This window comes from Lutra lutra, chromosome 6, assembly GCF_902655055.1.
Source record: "Lutra lutra chromosome 6, mLutLut1.2, whole genome shotgun sequence".
In the NCBI taxonomy this organism is placed as follows: Eukaryota; Metazoa; Chordata; class Mammalia; order Carnivora; family Mustelidae; genus Lutra; species Lutra lutra.
This window is the reverse complement of record NC_062283.1, coordinates 80,137,712-80,157,980: the sequence shown is the minus strand read 5'-3', so window position 1 is coordinate 80,157,980 and position 20,269 is coordinate 80,137,712. Positions and strand designations below refer to the sequence as shown.

Sequence of the window (20,269 nt, the reverse complement as noted above, 5' to 3'; positions counted from 1 at the left end):
GCAATTTTGCTCAGCCTTCCTGTATTCAGTCCAAAATCTCTGACAGATGCTGGTGAAGTATCATTACCATTAAGAGAGGAAACTTCGGCAATTCAGCAAGTGCTGAATACCTTTTGGCTATGTGGAGATTGTCTCCCTTGCTAACTTTGTTACGGGCAGTGCAGAGGCCCTATCTGATAATGTAGATTAAAAAGTTACTCTGAAGCTGGCCTTGGTGAGATTACTCCCTTACTCAGAAAACCTGTGGTTGAGGATTAATTTGACACCCAACTCTACAATATACAGAGACTTGTTAATTGCCCTCCTGGTGCCTGAAACAAAGGGATGAAAATAATCGCACGAAACAGGAAGGAAGGATGAAACGTGAAATAAAAAGTAATATATAAATATAGATCCCAGTTCCTAATTATATCATGTTGTTATAGTGGGAGAAATTGTTAGCTATTTATCAAAAGCCACTGAAAAGTTTAATTGTCTCTGTTATTAGAGCATTTTTAGTGTACTATTTATTTTATTACTGAAAGTAGCTTAATTTTTAGTTTAGTTGGAAGAGCCATATTTTAACCATAAGTATTATGTTGAAACACCTGCAGAGTTAGTGCATGAATCTATGCGTCCTGAACATTTAGTGATTTAGGTTCTGAAAATTGAAAACTAAGACTGTAGGGACCTATGAAAATGTAAATACCTATAAAATGTCTTTTGTTCTTGAACATGTGTTTGGCATTTTATAGTATTTTTGTTTTTACAATATTCCGGGGCTGCTCACCAATAGAACTGATCTATAATCAAAGCAAAACCCATGAAATTACCTAATATACTGTCATCTTTAAATATTTTAAGTTCTCACTCAATTTTAATATATTAATGTTTACGTATAAATCTTTAAATATTTAATTGGAAGATGCTCACTAACAGGCAGTTTAACTGCTCAATTATTAATCTGAGATTTAGGCAACAGAGAGTTTACTAATTTGTTCTTTGTTTCTGCGTTCTGTGGTTGGGTAGGCAGCTTGACCTAGAAAATGTTGGTTAAGTCCCCATGGCTCAGCCTAAAGCACACAATTTGCTTTTTAAATTTTCTTGCAGCTCAGTCTTTTTATTCTAGTATGTGGCAAAATATTCTGATTGTAGTAGGTGACTTTTCTGAGGGAGAGGTAAGTAGACTCCGCAACCTCAGCGAGTCAGAGAAATAATTTAAAGAAGAGACACTGTGGACATTGAGGAATAGCTCACTCTGTCTTCCAAAATTAAATTCCCCATGTTAACATAAAAAGATGAACAAAGAAATTCATTTTACTCAGGATATTGCCTATATGTATTTCCTAATAAAAGTATCTTTCCTTCTACATCTAGTCTTTATAAAGTATATACAAATTAAAATAATGAAGAGTAATTTACTATTCCAGTGTCTTCTTTTTGATTTCTTCCCCCCTCAAGTGTTCCCTCCCCCTTTTTTTAAATTTCCAGCAAGTTAACATACAGTGCAATATTAGTTTCAGGTGTAGAATTTCGTGATTCATCACTTACATACAATGCCCAGTGCTCATCATAAGTGCCCTCCTTCATCCCCATCACCCTGTTTCACCCATTCTCCCATCCACCTCCCCTTTGGTAATCCTAGGTTTGTTCTCTATAGTTAAGAGTCTGTCTCTTGGTTTGCTTCTCTTTTTTTCTTCCCCCCATATTCATTTGTTTTGTTAATTAAATCAACGTATGAATGAAACATATGTATTTGTCTTTCTCTGACTTACTTTGCTTAGCAAAATACTCTCTAACACCATCCAGGTCCTTGCAAATGACAAGATGTCATTCTTCTTTATGGCTGAGTAATATTCCATTCAATATATATCACATCTTCTGTATCCATTCATCATTCGATGGACATTTGGGCTCTTTCCATAATTTGATTCTTGCTGGTAACTTCTTTTTGATTTCCATGGCCAAATTTCTTTCTTTTAAATATCGCATCTGTTTTCTTATTTTTTAAAGGGTTTCATCAAAGCAGACCATTAAAATTTAGCAGTGCCGTACAATATATTGTTAATATAATGTGATTTTTGTTTAACCAGGAATTGCTTGAAATCGGTTATTGATGTGTGAGCCAATGGAGACTGCAAGTATATGGGGTTGTGTTTTAAGCTAGTTATGCTGTATTAAGTGGAGAAAACAGCATGTTAAGGAGCATTGATTTATCCCTATTGAATGCTTATGTTGAGAATGCATATTGACTGTAATAAGTAACAAATATGACTATAAAGTGTTTTGAGGTAATTTATTTTGAGAATAACCTTATCTATGTGGGAGGGAATGAGTAAAAATAACTTACCACTCATAGTTGCTTTCAAATTTATAAATGCCTTGAATTTTGGAATTACGGTGCTCTTTTCCCTTCTAATTCTTTATTGAGAAACATTTAATCTGTGGGCCCTTTGCATAAAATGGTGTCAAGCTCACTGACATTGTAGTTTACTTCCCACTGTAGAAAGTTTATTTGTTTTTAAAACTGTCTTTTACATGTGTTGAGTCTTTGTCACATATGTTTCTTCATTTATAAACATCCTCAAAAGATGTGTTTGGTGCATGTTTTTATGGCCAAGAAGAGTGCTTAGATTTTCAAATACATTGTAGATTTGAGAAACTGGTTATTGTTTTATCAGGAATGTCTATTATTCTTGCTCTCTATTATTAGAAAAGGAGGAGAGCTTATGAAAATCTATATTGTGTTAATTTATAAACAATCTCTGAAAAGCTGAAATTGTAGATAATTGATAAGTATTGTATATCTAAATACAAGGTCAGTATTGATGGTGAAAGTATGATGTCATCTACTTCCCTTCTTCAAGATGCATACTCCTTTCTCCAAATTTAAGATCTTTCAGCCTTAACCAGAACCTCTGCTGGCCTCAGCCTGGTATCCTATAACATGAAATAGAACACAGCTTATGCTAACTGTGATAGTAGCTGGTATTTAGTAATGATTTCAGAAGCCTAAGTTTTTTCACAAGCTGTGGAAATGATTCCTTTGAAATCCAATAGTAACTTTGAAAGAGTTCCCATTTCATTCTATTAATTTTTGCAAGCTCTGCATACTGGTTCTATGTTCCATTTTAATCAAGGGTAGGAGAATGCCACACTGTAGTTGTAGTATTAATATCATATGGTTGAATAAATGATTATTATGACATAGCTATTTTAATACACCCTGCATGTTGACAATCAGGAAGCCTTAAAAATAAGTATAAGAACTTCTCAGCTATGTCTTTGTGTCTGAAATAAATTTCACATGAATTTCTTGTAAAATAACAAACAAATGAGGATTATTTTCTGCCTCTTAGAAATTCTGTTGTTTTGGTGTATCACAGAACATTCTCTGACTACCGAGTACCAATCAAAGAGTGAATTCATTACACTTCATTATGTTAAAGATCCCATTTTAATATTTGTAAGTCATTGAAATTTTATTTCTGGCACTAGTAAATTTTATTTTCTTGGCAGAAATCTGTCAATAAATAATTTAGGTAAGTTAGTCAAATGGTTTTATTTGTGTGGATTAACAAGTAAATTTGTATTTTAAAATGGAAATGTAGATTTTCATAGTGAAGTATTGATTATTTTTGTTTTATAATCAGCATATGAAGTGACTCCATCATGATACTTTATTTTCACACCTGTGAGGTAGATATATTATTTTACCAATTTTGTAGCTGCTTAATCTAAGACTCAGTGAAAACAAAGTGAAACAATGACTTACCTAATGTCAGACAACTGGTGCAACTAGGACTCAAAACACATTTCTAGTATTTGAAAAGCCTGAATTCTTTTCGCTCTTTCTCCTAGTATGGGTGATTTTTTTCTCTCCCATTCAGAAGAATATGGCATGCCTCAATGAAAGTATAACAGGTAAATCTGGGAGGAATGTATATTTTTACAAAAGAGTATCTGCACGGCTAACTTATTCCCTGAGGAACATAGTTAAATGCTTGCCACTTCACTTTTATTGAAAGCACAATTGATTAGTGAGCTTAACACTCAAATATATGCTGTGTTTAAAATGTTTTAAGCAGTTGAGAGAGTGTAAAACATTGTTTTTATTTATCCTTTTCTTGAAAATGCCCTGCCTAGTTGCCCAAAGCTATTTTTGTTTGTTTGTTTTCTTTCTAAAGTACATTTAATCATTTGGTAGTGTAATTACCTGCTTCAGGGTCTCTCAGTTAGAGAGGTGGTAATTACAGCCTCTGGTGGCTGTGGTCTCCTACGCTTGCTCACGCTTCTCTATTCATCTGAGGAGTATGATTATTGCACTGTTAGCTTACAGCCTGACCCATGTTATTGTTCTATAATGCTCCTTCAGGCATTTTATGAATAATAAAAAGTTATAAATGTGAAGTTGTTTTAAATGGGAAGTAATTCAAAAACTCCATTGAACAATCAAAGAAAGTATGCTTGTTTTTTCTGTGTGTCAATTTCCTCTGGGTATACCATCTGGTATAGAAGCTTAAGAAAATACAGTTTCTTTTTCTCTTATTAAATGGAAATAAAGTATACCATCATCAAAAATTGTCTTCATTGCATGCTTTGGCAATTGCATGTTAAAATTGCTCTTTTAAATTGCCTACTGCTTCTGGGTAACCCATTGTGGCACTGTTTTATGATTAACTGACATTTTAGCACATCTCCCTCATAGGGAAGGTCAAGAGTTCAGGGTGTCCAGAGCATAATATATTTACACAGTTGGGAAAACTACTTTTTACTCTTACACTCTTGGCAAGTTTTAGCGAAACATGTAGATCTACGAAGCATTGACGAGGAGAATGTGTTATTTTAGAGGTAAACATTTACTAAAAATGCATTTTTTTCTCTTATAAATCCACAATGGAAAACAAAACAATACTCAGGCATATCGGGAAATTACAAGGGAGGAATTAAATTTTGGCCTTTGGCTATAGCTTTTGTCAGCAAAATGGAACCATTTATTGATTTTTACTGTGATCTAAGATAGTTATCAATCACAGCGACTAGTTATCATTGAATCTCAGCCTTGAGGTTAAAACAAAATAAACAACTCTTAAAAGAATTTGTATGGTTTAGTAGCATAAGGATGACATACTTTTTGATTTGAATTGAAGGCTTATAATTAATGCTTATTTTAATTTTTTAAAGTATTAATTTCTTATATCTGATATTTATACAGCTTCTTTGTTTTTGAGCAAGAATTTCAAAAGACATTGCTATTAATATTGAAGTAAAAAAAAAGCTACAGATAAAAAAGCCATAAGAAAAGTCATGGAAAATAATTCTTCAATTTTCTTAGCAACTTTCAAATATGTAGTATAATATTATTTAATATAGTCACCAACGTGTGTATTACATACTCATGACTTATTTACATCATAATTATAAGTTTGTATTTGTTGATCCCCTTTACCCATTTTGCCCATCCTCCTACCCATCTCCCCTCTGTCGACCTTCAATCTGTTCTCTGTATTTATGAGTTTTACTTTGTTTTTTTCATTTGGTTTGATTTTTAGATTCCACATATATCATATGGTGTTTGTTTTCTCTGACTTATTTCACTTAGCATAATACACTTAGTTCTGTCTGTAATGTTGTGAATGGCAAAATTTCATTCTTTTTATGGTTTGAGTAATATCTGCGCGGAGCGCGTGTGTGTGTATACATGTGTATAACCACAATTTCTTTATCCATTCACCCATCAACCGACACTGGGTTGTTTCCATATCCTGGCTACTGTAGATAATAGTGTAGTGAACATAAGGGTGCCCATATATTTTCGAATTAGGGTTTTTATTTTCTTTGGTTAAATAACCAGTGGTGGAATTGCTGGATCATGTAGTAGTTCTATTTTTAACTTTTTGAGGAACTTTCATACTGTTTTCCATAGTGGCTATACTAATATCCATTCTCATCTATGGTACACAAGTATTCCCTTCTCTCTGTATCTTACACCAACACTTGTTATTTCTGCGGTAAAATCCTTTTTTGACATTTCTTTCCTCTTTTTATTCAGAAAAAACTTTTATTAGCTTCTTTCTTTGTTAGCAGCACGTGTTAAGTACTAAGTCTTCAAAGTTATATAAGCAATGTCTTGCACTTAAGCCCCTTGTAGTCTTGAGGGACAGACCTATAAACACGGAGTGAAATACAAAATGATAGGAATTTAGGAGAAGAAGCTGTTCAGAGTGTTTAAGAGAAGCTGTCACTAAGAAAGGATGGCTTTAAAACATGAAAGATGGGCCTTAAAACTTGACTTTAAATTTTTAAGGCAGGAAAAAAAATCAGAAAATAGAGTTAAAAATAGAGGAAACCTATGTTTAACCCATTTGTAAATACCGTTGATGTTTTTTTGGTTCTGAAAATAAGGTAGAGCTTTGGGTAACTCTGGGCAGTGGTAGAACTGAGCCGACAGGTGGCATGTGGCCAGGTCTAAGATAATCCAGACTGCTCTCAGTATATTTTAGAAGAAGACTAACATCCTAGATTTGCTTTCAGAAAGATTATTCCATCTCTATGGAAGATGAGTTAGAACTAAGGAAAGACGGAGGCAGAGTGACCACAAAGACATGCTTATAATAATAAAAAATTACCCTGGCCATAGTTTTCTCTACAGCATGTCTCTTCATCTTAGATCCAAAAGAGGATATCTGTAAATTCCTGGGTCATATCGTTATTCTTAATCAAGAAAGTTCCTTTTATTAAAGAGATTTTAAAGACATTTTAGGTGATCTAACTTTATTGTTTGGTTTACTTTTCTTTTTCAGATAAGTTGGGTTGTCAATGTTATTATATGCATGAAATTTCCATGACATGACACATTATTTTAGAGGAAGAAAATTGTGTAATATTGCAGAGAAATTCCAGAGCTACTGTGTAGTTGATGGAAGCCCTATTGATTTATTTCCATAAATTTTATGAAGGTCAAAGTTGTATATTTGTTGCGCTTAAGAGTGCAGAAGATATAACATTCATAAGACAAGATTCCTGCTCTTAAGGAACTGACAATCTAGTGTTAGAACCACAATAAGAAGAGAATGTAGTAAGTGGTATAATAGAAATACAAGGTACTTTGGAAATCCAGGGTTGAGAAGGATAATTTCTGATTGGAAAATAATTTTTTCCAACAGTATGCTTGAAAACAGTATCAACCTTTCTTTTCTGAAAAGAGCTGGATTAACACTTGTGATGAATGAGCCTGTAACCTTATCCCTAATTCCTTAACTGTGGAACAATGCATAAAACAATGCACAGCCAATAGTCACCATATGGATGATTTGCCTTCACTCTCCTTTGTATCAACACATAGGAAAAGCATATGCCCAGATGGAGGTATTAAATGGAAACTATAAGTCACACCCTGATTTAAATTATCAAAGAAATTCGTTTGGTTGTTTTGAATTATCTGGGGCCCATGGATTGTAGAAATGTTATTGTAAATTTCCATGAGATATATATATATATATATATTTTTTTTTTTTCAAAATTTCCATAGAGAGAGGAAGGGAGAGAAAGAAAGAGAGGTTTAGAATATAATCAGTTTTTTTGTTAACTCTTCCAATGGTCTATAATGCTAGGAACTCCCAGCATAAGGTTCATGAAAGTTGAACAATTATGAAATCACTTTTTCTACTAAGTCTTTGTTTTTCACCTCAGGCAGGGGGTGTACAGTTAACCATACATACAGTTCACAGCACATTTCCTGATAGGGTACTTGATTAGTAGCTGTATAATTAATTAAATAGAGTTGTGTTGCTTTCAGTTTAAAATTGTCGTCTTCTGACTTAACTTTGTTGCCAGAAAGCATTTGGTAACCAGTGAAAATGACACTTTTTATTTATCCATAGTACTTTGCCACATGCTGAGTCTGTTAACGGTATCATTAAGTACTCATTTTATTGACTTCATTTGTTTTTATTGAATTTTGCATACTACAGTAAAGCTGACAGGTGGAAATGATTTAAATAACAGCATCGGTCCCATTAAATGTCCTGGATTTCTCCTCCAACCCTAGGTCTTTTATTTGATATTGGGGAATAGAAATAAAAATAAAATGATGTGTTAATAATGTCTTAATGATAATGACACAAGAGTGTCTGGAGAAGAATATGACCGAGGTAGAATTAAAAAGCTATGGATCCAGATAAACACTAAGGGATATGTTAATTATGAAAATGGGTTCCAAAGACAACCTGTAAGCTTCAGACCTCCTTAGATGGTCACACTGATGCATATAGACTTGCCCTTGATATTCTTCCTTTTTACCTGGAGAACATTACTCCGCTTTTAATTATCACTCCCTGTTTACTTCCTTATTTGACTTAGAATTTATTTTCTTTTGCTTTGGAATAAGGAAGAAAACTCTTAAATGAGGTTCTGCCCCCCGCCCCCACTAAAAAACAAAAAAAACAACAAAACAAAACAAGAACAACAACAAAAACAAACAAACGTGTCACATTTTGTGGGGCAGAGTTGGTAAGGAGAAGTATGGCCTTCATGATTATTTTGGAACTCACTTACCCAGACTCTTCCTAGTTATAATTAGTGTTTGTGGAAAGTGTTAGTCACTCTGTACAGTTTCTTGTATAGAAAAAAAATGACTCTATAAAGATGTATCTCGTTATTTTCATCATTTAACTTGACTCTTAGCTAAATCTGAAGTTGGGGTCATCACAGAATCTCACTTCATGGTCTTCACTGTCTTCCTACAAGATATGGTCTTATTATAGCTAATAATTGCTGTAGCGACGCTCTTCGGTGCTCTTTCCTGTCCGCCAGCCTGTATATAAACTGCAGAGAGGATAAAGCATATTCAAAGGAAAGAGATAATGAGTGAATTCTAATCTGGAGTGTTGTAAGTTGTATTATACTTTGTGAACCCGATAAAAAATGAACTTCAAAGGGCAGAAATTCATGCCTTTCATGTCACTCTAAGCAAGATCTGTACAAATTCAGCTGTCACTACATATGATATGGCCTACAAATCATTGAGTGATGTCCATTTTAATTGTCTTAGCCAAATCATAGGGGTAAAGTTTGAGTTGAAATAACTCATGTGTCATTCTCTAGCTTGGTTGCTATTTCCCATGTACACTTAGTCCTTCACAATGAAGAATAATAATCATTCAGAAAAATAGTTTGTTTTTACCTGTTACCTTATTTCTAAGTAGGTATTATATTCAGTCGTGTTGTATCCACCCTTCAAAATTTACACACATCATGCATTTTGTACTGATGTTGCATGTGCCTCTGTACTAATTTATTATCAAAACAATATATATAGTAGGCTCCCCTTCTAACAGTAATTAATTTCTGTACCAATTACTAGGTATTCCTTTAAGTCAAGAGCACCTGAAGTACTTGCTCAACACTCATGGTAACAATTACTGGAAATCATAATATTTGGGTTTTCTAGAGATTTTTCTACTCCATGATAGACTTTAGAGGTGAATAAAGGAACGGGTATCTAGTATTGAAATATAAATGGCAGTAGTCTTGCAAAGTTTTCATTAGATATTTCATTGATTTTTATCTATTTATTTAAAGATTTTTATTTATTTTATTTGAGAGAGGGAGTGGGAGAGAGCATCTGAAGCAAACTCCGTGCTGAGTGCAGAGCCCAACACAGGGCTCGATCCCACCATCATGAGATCATGATCTGTGCTGAAACCAAGAGTCAGGCGCTTAAGTGACTGATCCACCCATGGGTCCCTAGAAACTGTTGATTTTTAACTCCTTTTTTGCCACTCGGTAAATTGTAACAATATAGGGAATTTAAGAAAATGTTTAATTTCTCCAATACTAAACAATACTATCTTAAGCTGTCATTCATCTTCTCACCTTTACATGGTGGCATTTTAAAGCACAGTGCTTTTGGGAAAAAGCTATTGTAATTGCAATACAAATTGGTATATTGATGAATTTGTGAACTTGGACAAGTATGTTGGAACTTGCTCTGTAATTTAAGAACTGTAAAATGAAGATGACAACAGCTTTTCTCTGTCCAGGGAGATGCCATCATGAAGAACAGTACTGCTGTAGAGTATGAAGCTTTGTCCTTTTAAATCAAAGCAGTCTGTCTATATCAGATTATTAACATAAACTCTCTGACAGGTTGGGCTGATGGTTTTGTTTTCCTCGACGATTTAGTCAATGAATTCTGAACCCCTACCAGACAATGGGAGAGGTAGACATAAACTAGTGAAGAGAAGACAATATTTCTCATCTGTTTTGTTTTTAAAAGCAGTTTCAACAGGAAACTTGGTTAATATGGAGATAGACCACTACTAACAAGTGACAGGATATAGAAAGCAACTCCTTATTCTATTCAGTTTCACTCCATTGGGGTTGTTTATTTTTCTCCTATGTTGCCATCTCACATTAAACCCATCAGAATACAGAACACTGCTTGTTTTTGGAATCAACTGGGAGCAAAGGTTTTCTCTGAATCTTCCTTCCAGCTGTCTCAGATAATCCTTTAACTTCTGTCTCCTCTTTACTTCTGGCTTAATCTCCACTGAGAGAAAAACTCATTTTTAAGGCTAAGTTTCATCAGTAAACCTGTTACTCTTGGAGAAGATCAGCTCATTGAATTAATGGTTGTTTTTAAAGCTTAATTGAACTAACTTAGGTTTTCTTTAAAAATTTTGCAATCAATTTTAACAGTTTGGACACTATCTTAAAAATGACATTTCTGAGGAATACTAAAAAAGCAGAATCATTATTCTGGAGTTCTCTTTCTCCTCTCTGGTGAATTCTGCAGCAAATACATGTGTGTGTGTTATGAATGGGTGTGCTCTGTAAAGCAACCAGCCCCACTCTCCATCGGAGGAGAAAAGGTGCCAGGGGTGCACTAACTATCCCTAAGCTTATTATTATTATTTTTTTTTAGAAGCCCCTTGCTGGAAGTCCCAGATTTTGTAAAGACTCCATTAGAATTCAAACACCCAAACTGTTTTTATAAATTATGTATAACAGAACATCATACAAAATTTTGCAAATAGAATTTTTTCGAAGAGCACTTCTAATGGTATAGTGTTGATAAAACTATTGTTATTTTTGTCAATGCAGTATTATTTTTCTCCATGCCTCTTTATTTTTCTTTTAAGTTATAAGTGTAGGACAGACACAATTTTACATTCTGCTTATTTTACTTGCCACCCTATTAATTCATTTCTGTGGAACATTCTAACCATCATTTTTAATGATTGCATAATATTCTATTGGAACTTTGTACTAGAATGTATTTAACCACTCTTTTGTTACTCAAATTTTGGACTCCAGTGATCGGCCGTTGTACATGCTACAATAAGAATTTTGCACATATCATTCTTCTATGTGGCTGAAAAATTTTTGACGCATATTGATCAATTACTTCGTAAGTATGATATCAATGCACTTTACTGGCAAGTGCAAGGACATGCATGCAGCCATGAAGTTTTTGTACAAGAAAGTACCTGAGAATTAATCAAGTCCAATTTCCCCATTATTACCATTCTGCACACTTGGATACCGTTGTGAACTGATTTGATCAGTATCAAAAAGCTGTTTGATGAGGAAACCAAGACTATCATTGCTATTGTACTTTCTTGCTTTCTTTTACATGACTGTCTCCTATGTCCCAGACACTGCCTTAAGTGTCAGATATTCTAAGGCAAAGACTCTGATCTGTAACCTCTCGAAGTCTAAGGAATCATGGTCATAATAGTTCACATGTAGTGAGTACTTATTAAGTGTCAGGCACTAGTATAAACTCTTGGGTGCAAATCCAGGCTGCCTGGGTGAATTTCTGTGCAGAGCTGCCTGGAGAGGTTAGAAGATGGGCATGTAGGTACATAATTAGACTGATAAGTGGTATAATAGAGGTGCTGTAGGCTCTCTGGGAGCACAAAAGAGCCTTGAAGTATGAGTAGAATTTCATTAGGCAGAAGACTCTGAGAATTAGCAGTTACAAGTTAAGGTTTGTGAGTCAGTTAAAATCTAGATTAAAAACTGGCTGTAATAATTACTGTTGGGCAAGTAATTTAAGTCTCTTTAATGTTTTATACTGTCATCTGTAAAATAATGATCAAAAATTGAAACTTCCTAATTTAATATTTGTCAGATAATCAGTGATGTGCTAAAGCAGAAAACTGATTGTTAAATTTTTAGGAATTTTGCCAGCCAGTTGTTAAATTGTTATTAAAAATTATACAAACTTAAAATAATGCCAGTTATATTTTGTACAAAAGTAATGTGTATTCAAGCTTTCTACTTATTTTAATATATTGCACCATTATCTATGTTCTTCCAGCTATTTATGTCTATTTTATGTGTATGATGGAGATAATATATGATGATACACTAATGCATATCTCTTCTAGTTCGGTCTTAGGAAGCTTAAAAACTGTAGCCAGAGTGTTACAGCATGGATATTGGCAAATGCAACAAATCAGAGCTTTTTCCCTCACCACCTCCTCTATTTTCTGGAGAGTCAAAAACATCCAAAATGTTAAATATTTTTTCACACCATTAGAAACAATGCTTGGAGAAATACTACTTAGCACATTAGAAGCTCACAATAAATATTAGCCATTACTACATTACTACACAATAAATATTAGCCGTTTCATTAAAAATAGCTCTTCTCTGATATTTCAAAAATTATAATTTGCAGAAAATCTAAAAGAATTATTTGGTGAATACCCATACATCTATCACTTTAATTTACCTTTCTTTATATTTGCCATATCACTTATCAGTCCACCTATCCATTTTTTATTTGTCAATCTGTCCATCTTAATTTTTTCACTAGTACATTAAAATATTTTGTTGTAGGGAATAATTTTTAAAAGAATAATTTTATTTTCTTTAACTAAAATGTTTAGAATGATTCGGGGTGTTTTAGAAATATTTCCCTAGTGGGGCTTCTGGATGATTCAGTTAGTTAAGTGACTGACTTTTGATTTCAGCTCAGTTAACGATCTCAGGGTCCTGGGATTGAACCCACATCTGGCGTTTTGCTCAGCGGATAGTGTATTTCAGAATTCTCTCTCCCTCTGTCCCTCCCCCACCTCAAGTAAATAAATCTTTTTTTTTTTTTTTTTTTTTTTTTTTTTAAGAAATATTTCTCTAGTGGTGGTTTAGGAAAAGGATGGAAAGATTTCAGGGAGATTAGAAGGCTGTTACCTCAGTGTAAGGAAAAATTGATCAGTGCCTGAACTGAAGCAGTGGAGATAAGAATTCCAATGAGGAGACAGAGTTGAGATTTGAGAGACGCAATCAGTCAAATTTTGTGACATATTGGAAGTGAATTGTGGCTTGGAAAATTAAGGTATAGTGTGACGGGTCTTAAGTTAAACCTTGGGGAAAATGTTAGAAGTTACCATGTTTAGTTTATGCAGTAAGATATCGGGTGTAGGCAGTTAACATTCCTGGGTCTACAGGTGAGTAGAGAGGTATAGAGCAGGATACAAGGATTTGGGTGTCATCATGCTTTCATTCATGGTGTTGGGAGTCATGGGTATGCTCTTCTTGAATTAGAAGCTCAAGTATGTCTTATTCAACAACATGAAAAAATTATACTCTTTTGGGGGGAGAATGTACTATTATACTATTTTATACTATATGCATTAGTATTTGTCCAGATTTTTCAAACTGTTAATATTTTTGCAAAGAACCAACTTTAAAATATACAGTGTTTTATGTTTACAAATACATTAAGCTTGTTCAGTGTATTTTAGAAAGACTGATGAGTTTGTCTAATTGTGATATCCTTAGATGTAACTTAAGTGTTCCCCATAATGGGCAGCTCAGAGCATTATGCCAAGGGCAGAATCAAAATGTGGTTTACTGTTGGTTTTCACCAGCTGATTCTGGGCAAACTTGCAAATAGGCTTATGTCTGTTGAGTTCACTTCTTTTTTTCTTTCTAATGTTTTGTTAAGGCTCAATCCCAGGATCCTAGTACCATGACCTGAGCCAAAGGCAGACGCATAACTAGCAGAGCCACCCAACTCAACCCTGTTGAATTCACTTGTATCTTCTTTTCTCTATTGGTCGCTGACCTCTCATGGTGCCTCCCTGCAAAGATTCATGGTGCTTTTCTGCAGGAAACCCCCACACCATGACAGGAGAGGGTCATGTGTACTAGGGATTAACAGCAGTGCTGGTGTGCTCATTTTCTGCAAAGCTAGTATGGGACAGTCTTGAACAGATATCTTACTAGAACTTTGAGTTCTAACAACTTGTTCTCTCCAGTGTTGTATCAAATTCTACACTTGAGTTTGTGAGCTAAAAATAATTAGTCTGGATTGTCTAAACCTTTAAAAGAGAAGACTCTCTAGGATAAAGTTAAATATCTAGACTATCCAAGGATTTTTCCCCCAGAGATGGAGAATCAAGCACCTCTCTATTTCAGCGAGGAACAGAAAATAAGTGCTTCTACTCTGTCAGATTTTAGTGGAATGTTCTTATAAGCTAAAACATAGGTCAGCAAGATTGAGACTATATTATAAAACAGCACTACAAATATCATTTTAAGGAAATGATTCCACACTTGCCTGTTATCAAAACAAAAATGGGTAATCTCTAGTGATTCATTCCTTAAATGATTCATTAATCTTTGTGTAATGTTCATTACATGGGCTAGTTAAGTTGGAGTTCTACTTTTTTAGCTGACCACTTTTTCTTTCAGTTACAATATTTTTATAATTATAATTTTGTAATCAGTCTTTTTTAAAGCCATGTTTAGTCTAATCAGTTATTTAGTTGTGTGCAATTTTAGTAAAAAAGACTCTCACAGTATATTTTAAATTGGTTGATCAATTCCTTTATTATATTTTAACAAGACGTGGGTATCTCCTCTAATATAAAATTGGCTATGAGAGAAGGTGTCTGATTTGGAAATCTGCTAAGCTTCTGGAAATATGTTTTGACAGAAATATGTATACATATATTTGTAATAATAAAGTTAAAATTGGATAATAGTGGTATTATCTTAAAATTAAGAATTGATCTGATGAAGCAGTTCTTCTAGAGTTAGAAATGTTCTTTCAAAAAATAGAAGGGCATTATTACAGTCCTTTCATAGACCAGTCATCAAAATTCTTAAAAAACAGAGAAATAAATGTGTGCCTATGTTAACAGAACAATGAAACAGAGCTGCTCCTATATTACAGATAGTGCATGATATTTTAATTTTCCTGGGGGCAATAAAGCATTTGTTATATTGTGGTTTTCAGCAAGGAATAGTGCATATGTCTTCAGTTAAAAAATATATATATATTTTCAGCTTGGACAGGTGGTATTTAAGGAGTTTGGAGTGAGAAATGGTTTGGCAGTGTAACAAGGCACATTACAAGTGCCTACCTTGAAAGGAAAGAAAAAGAGATAGACATTTTCCATTACTACCTACTGTTAAGGTGCCCGAATTATCCTCTAAACAACCTCATGCTTGTGGCAATCATCATGCACTGTCGTTTTTTGTACTAATATGAAAGTGCAATTCAGTCTTTTTGACAAATACTGCATCCCTTTTGGCTTGGCAAATTTTTGTCACTCAAACCCAGTTGATGTATAAGTGGGTTGTGACATGCTGGCTGAAATGACTTTGGATTAACTGTATTGAGGAAAGTAAAATTTTACTTAAGGTGTTAATTTTCCATTCCCCTCTCTTTCTGTCCTGACCGCATTCTGCCCTCACTCTTGCCCTGAGTTTAGATTCAGCCTTCTTCCTTGTTCTTTTATAAGCTGTATCATTATACCAAGGAAATATTTTACAGTGAGACTGGAGGTAGCTTTTCTTAGAAATGTGTAGTTTGCTTCTTTGTTTTATTATTTTTCTCAATTACATGTGTACACATGTATCCATGCACACCAGTGTACAATAGAGGGATTCACAAAGTTTTTGCTTTCTTTTGAGGACTCTTTTTCTAAGAAGGCCTAATATACAGTCTCTATAACCCTAGCCTCTTAAAGGTTTTCACAATCTGTCAGTTGGTGTGAAATAGGAACATTTTGCCACTTTACTTTTATAATTTTGTAATTAGTTTTTGTCTCCTAAAATGTCCTTTGCAGTCATGGATAGTATGGATGTAGTTGTTTGTTTCTTCTTTAATTGTTACATCTGTATTTTCTCATGGAGGGAAGGTTTATTACATTGAAATAAACAGAAAAAGGGTCATTACATTATGTCTTTAGAAGATAACCCATGAATTCTGCTTGTGAAATAAATAAATAAATAAATCTTTAAAAAAAAAAAAAGGAAAGAAAATGCCCACTAAAATAAATAGTTTTCCTAATTTCCCAAATAAGATGGCCAGGAATTACCTGTGTCTTTAGCCTCTTTATCATTCTCTCCCAGTAGACTGTATTGATATCGATGTGGGTAGATAGAAATTAAATGTGGACAGAGATACAGGGATGTGGATATTCTCGCCTTTCCTGGATGTTCAATGCTCCTATGGGCAGGCAGCAATCGGGAAGAGCCTTTGTGAACTTAATAGCAATCATGACATGGAGTTTCTAATTTTTTTAAAACTTTGAGTTATTCAAAATTAAAATTTTTTTTTTTAAATTTTATTTATTTATTTGACAGAGAGATCACAAGCAGGCAGAGAGGCAGGCAGAGAGAGAGGAGGAAGCAGGCTCCCTGCTGAGCAGAGAGCCCAATGCAGGGCTCGATCCCAGGACTCTGAGATCACGACCTGAGCCGAAGGCAGCGGCTTAACCCACTGAGCCACCCAGGCGCTCCCAAAATTAAAATTTTAATTATAGTATCTGAACTAATACTTCCAGAAATCCATGTGTCATTTAAAAAGTTTGTTCATTTTTTTTAATTTAAATTTTTATTTTTTTTCAGCATAACAATATTCATTATTTTTTGCACCACACCCAGTGCTCCATGCAATCCGTGCCCTCTACAATACCCACCATCTGGTGCCCCCAACCTCCCACCCCCCGCCCCTTCAAAATTCTCAGATCGTTTTTCAGAGTCCATAGTCTCTCATGGTTCACCTCCCCTTCCAATTTCCCTCAACTCCCTTCTCCTCTCCATCTCCCCTTGTCCTCCATGCTATTTGTTATGCTCCACAAATAAGTGAAACCATATGATAATTGACTCTCTCTGCTTGACTTATTTCACTCAGCATAATCTCTTCCAGTCCCGTCCATGTTGCTACAAAACTTGGGTATTCATCCTTTCTTTTTTCTTTCTTTTTTTTTTTTTTTTTACAGCTTTATAAACATATATTTTTATCCCCAGGGGTACAGGTCTGCGAATCGCCAGGTTTACACACTTCACAACATTCACCATAGCACATACCCTCCCCAATATCCATAACCCCACCCCCTCTCCCAACCCCCTCCCCCCATCAACCCTCAGTTTGTTTTGTGAGATTAAGAGTCACTTATGGTTTGTCTCCCTCCCAATCCCATCTTGTTTCATTTACTCTTCTCCTACCCCCTCAACCCCCCATGTTGCATCTCCTCTCCCTCATATCAGGGAGATCATATGATAGTTGTCTTTCTCCGATTGACTTATTTCGCTAAGCATGATACCCTCTAGTTCCATCCAAGTCGTCGCAAATGGCAAGATTTCATTTCTTTTGATGGCTGCATAGTATTCCATTGTGTATATATACCACATCTTCTTTATCCATTCGTCTGTAGATGGACATCTAGGTTCTTTCCATAGTTTGGCTATTGTAGACATTGCTGCTATAAACATTCGGGTGCACGTGCCCCTTCGGATCACTACGTTTGTATCTTTAGGGTAAATACCCAGTAGTGCAATTGCTGGGTCATAGGGTAGTTCTATTTTCAACCTTTTGAGGAACCTCCATGCTGTTTTGCAGAGTGGTTGCACCAGCTTGCATTCCCACCAACAGTGTAGAAGGGTTCCCCTTTCTCCGCATCCTCGCCAGCATCTGTCATTTCCTGACTTGTTAATTTTAGCCATTCTGACTGGTGTGAGGTGATATCTCATGGTGGTTTTGATTTGTATTTCCCTGATGCCGAGTTTGTTCACAGTCTAATTTAAATAACATTGAGTAATAAAGCAATTAAAACAGAAGAAGCCTCCTTGATCACCTGAAAATATTCATTCAATAGATTTCAGCATTTTGTCACTGCTAATTTATTTTGCTTCAAAACAAATGTAAATAATTTTCTTCCATGTTCTAGACAGCGTGTGAAATTTGTTATAAAAATGTTTAGGTCAGTTAGGTCAGTTATCTCCATTGTGATAACTCACCTTAAAATACCCCCTCACATACACACACATATATATAAATTATATATATAATATATAAAAATATATATATGTTATATATATATATTTTTAAGATTTTATTTCTTTATTTGATAGAGAGAGACAGAGAAAGAGAGGGAACACAAGCATGGGGAGTGGGAGAGGGAGAAGCAGGCTTCCTGCCAAGCAGGGAGCCCAATGCAGGGCTTGATCCCAGAACCCTGGGATCATAACCTTAAGCCGAAGGCAGACATTTAACAACTGAGCCACCCAGGCGCACCTACACACATATATTTTTTTTTTAATTTTATTTTTTATAAACATATAATATATTTTTATCCCCAGGGGTACAGGTCTGTGAATCGCCAGGTTTACACACTTCACAGCACTCACCATAGCACGTACCCTCCCCAATGTCCATAATCCCATCCCTCCTCTCCCAACCCCCCTCCCCCCATCAACCCTCTACACACACATATTTTTAAACTAATATGGTATAGAGTAGTGGAAATTGGGAAGAAACTAAATAGTCAACAGTAAGGGAATAATTTTATAAGATATGCTGTCTGTGTATCAAATATTGCATACTAAGTGAAATTATATGTATAAAGTCTTAATTTGAATACAATGTGGTAATTGAGAAAATCAAGGTATGATGAAATAAGAACAATTAGGTAATAATTTTACAGTTAGTTTTATTGCCTCTCAACATTATTTAAAGTCATTTATTTATAAAAATAAATACTAAGAAGAAAATTCACCAAAAACAAAGTAGAAAGAAGAGATTGGTTTTTAACAATGGACATGAATGGAGGTAATTCATGGCTCATTTAAATTTTCTGACCTTACTTTCCTTAACTTTAAAACTGGGATGATTCATATTAACGGAAAGGATCCATTTAAGGACTAAATGTGCTAATGATGTTGCAAGTTAATATTGAAAATTTAGTTCAGAATACACACACACATTTTTCTGTGAATAGGTATAATTGAGGGTTTTATAAAGTCATGTTCTTTGAACTCTACAATTAATTTAGGTTTGGGCGGTTTGATTTCAAGCAAAACCCTTTTTCCTTTTCAATCAAAATGCATGAGAGAAAATTTCATTCTGCTCCATTTTGGGACATATCTCAAGATTTACATCTAAGATCGCGCCGGTGTGAGAACATATTTTCTGGCACTCATGGATCATTCAGCAGCTTTTTCATTCCAGTAACTTAGTTTGGAGGGGATTTCAACTTCTGAGTGTCATTTTCTCTTTACAGGCTTAAAAAATACCACTTTACTCTGCTTCTTTACAATGTTGTTTTAAATTAGATTCTTAAAAATTTCAAAACTAAAAATATTTGGCCTCGGACTAGAATTTCAGTTAAGTTTTTATTTAAAGATATATTGTGATAAAACCTGCACTGGCAAATTTTATTTAGTACTTAATTTAGTAAATTGCTAGGTCAGGTGCAGTGGATAAAAATCAGTCCTTAAATTATATTTGGAAAAGGCATATAAGTAGAAATTTTGCTATGACCTACCTAGTTGTGTGACCCATTTACCTTTGGATACCAACCATGTATTGTAAAATGTAACTTAACCCTACCAGGTCTAGGTGAGAGTATTATGAAAAAGACACTAGAATAACGAATTGGAAAATAATTTATATTGTTCAATTTAGAATGAATCACCACAGTCTTTTTCAATGGCAAATAGTAATGTCAGAAAGCCTTTTTTCTTTTCTTTTTTTTTTTTTTAACTTTCGGTATAGTTTGTTTCTTTTTTTAATTTAAACTTGTATGTTTAAGATTTATAATATTTGTTAGAATGCTTGCCAGCAATCAATGTGTTAATGTCATCTTTGCTATTAAAATTAAATTATTTTCGCTAGCTGTGTATATGTTTCTGTACCATTTTGCTTTTATCACCAACCAAGCTGTAATAGTATTTTGTATTGTGGTGAGTTTTTCATACATATTTATGGATAAGCCATAGCACGGCTATTTCTCAGGTAAAAACACTGGACTGATTTCAAGTA

The 20,269-nt window shown here is 34.4% G+C and overlaps 1 protein-coding gene across 4 annotated transcripts in view; it reads left to right on the top strand.

Annotated features, from left to right (window-relative positions):
• The window catches only part of PTPRK (protein tyrosine phosphatase receptor type K), a 569,167-nt gene that overhangs the window by 330,873 nt on the left and 218,025 nt on the right, over positions 1-20,269 (top strand). The window lies entirely within an intron of this gene.